The sequence below is a fragment of the Condylura cristata genome, unplaced genomic scaffold (genome assembly GCF_000260355.1).
Source record: "Condylura cristata isolate star-nosed mole 26May11 unplaced genomic scaffold, ConCri1.0 scaffold00033, whole genome shotgun sequence".
Classification (NCBI taxonomy): Eukaryota; Metazoa; Chordata; class Mammalia; order Eulipotyphla; family Talpidae; genus Condylura; species Condylura cristata.
In genome coordinates, this window is record NW_004567134.1 from 18,865,042 (window position 1) to 18,866,674 (window position 1,633).

The window sequence follows — 1,633 nt, forward strand, 5'->3', positions numbered from 1 at the left end:
CGTGAGAGCCGCTGGCTGGCGCTGCAAGGCGGCACCTGAGCCACGCGACTCCGCGGCGGCGTGAGCGGGCGCGTCTCACCGGAACGGGCAGCAGGGCGAGAGGTCTCGCCGCGGTGGTCATCAGGCCCCGGACGGTGAAACGGGCTCTCGACCAGCAAGGCCAGCGGGCCTGCACGGCTGAGCCTGGGCGCCGCTCCCCCTGAGCCCGAGCCCCCCGGGAGGCACCCCGGGGCGCGGCAGACACCCCAAGTCTCCCCGCGGCCCCCTCCGCGGTGCACTTGGCCCATCTGCCTGTCCTGCTCCCCGGTCTGTCTCCGGGGAGTCCTGTCACCGCCCCCACCCCCGTGCCTCCGACACCCCAGTTTATGCGCTAAAAAAAACCAGCAAACTCTCAGTGCAGCTTTCGAGACGCGGAGCTGAGCCACCGTGTCACTGACTGGCCGAGGGACAGGCCGAGCCCGCAGGCGCCACCCACGGGGCCGCGCAGCCGCCGAGGAGGCCGCAGAGCGAGACTGTAGCTCCGAGCGCCAGGCGGGGCGCGCTCAGGCTGTCACCCCGACCGGCGCTGTGCAATCACGGCTGGCCCCCAGAAGCGCCGCTAGGAAGCCTGAGGGTTGCTGCATCCGAGATGCGGACGCCCTGGCCTCCCCCGTCCAGGCTCACGGGCCCACGGGCGCAGAGCAGCCCCTTCTGCCGGCTCGCCTCAGCCCAGGCCCCTTCCCGGCCCCGGGAAAACGGGCACGGCCCTCCATCAGCCCCGGCCTGGCGGGCAGCAGGGCCCAGCGCGGCCCGGAGCGCCTCACCTCCGCGCGGCTTAGCCAGCGCTCGGCCCAGAAGAGCCAGGGCCTCTGGCAGCTTGGGTTCTCCCGACAGCACATCCGTGGGCAGCAGGACGCGCGCCAAAGGACCTCAGGGACAACGCTGCGCAGCTCCTGCCCCGCGTCCCCAGGGCGGAGGAGAGCGTCACCACCGTGCGAGACCGATGGCGCAGACGCCCCGCGACCCGCCCGGCAAACTGCTCACAGTGGGCTCGGACGACGGCTACGAGTCAGGAGCCCAAACTCCGCGCGTTGTTTGCAGACGCTGAACGAGAAGAGAAATGCAGGGCACGGCCCGGCCACCGCCCTATGAAACGGAATGTCGCACCGAGGATTGCGCGGAGGCAAAAGATGGACGCGACGAGCCGACAGGACATAACTAAGGGGGACAGAAGACACGAGCGAACGCAGCAAGCGCCCTGCTCATACACCTGAGGAGTCAGCGCTGCAAACGGGCCTCTTCGTGGCTGAAGGCAGTACGGGGACTCGGCGCCGGCCCTGTCAAAGTTCCAACGGCGTCCCACAGAGACGGCACAGACGGCACTAAACCTTACGCGGGGCCTCAGAAACCCTGATGACCGGGGCGCCCGGCAAGAAGATGCAGGTCGCAGGGGTCACGCGTCGGGTCTGCAGCCACGTTACGGGACGACGATAACCCGAACGGCGCAGCGCTGGCGGCCTGCAGACGCGCGACGGGACGCACCGAAGACCAGACACGAGCCCACGTCCACGTGAGCGTGGATCTGAGACACGGGAGCCGAAGCGGAAGACCAGACGGTGTCTTCCACAAAGGCGCTGGGAAAAGCGGGCGGCCA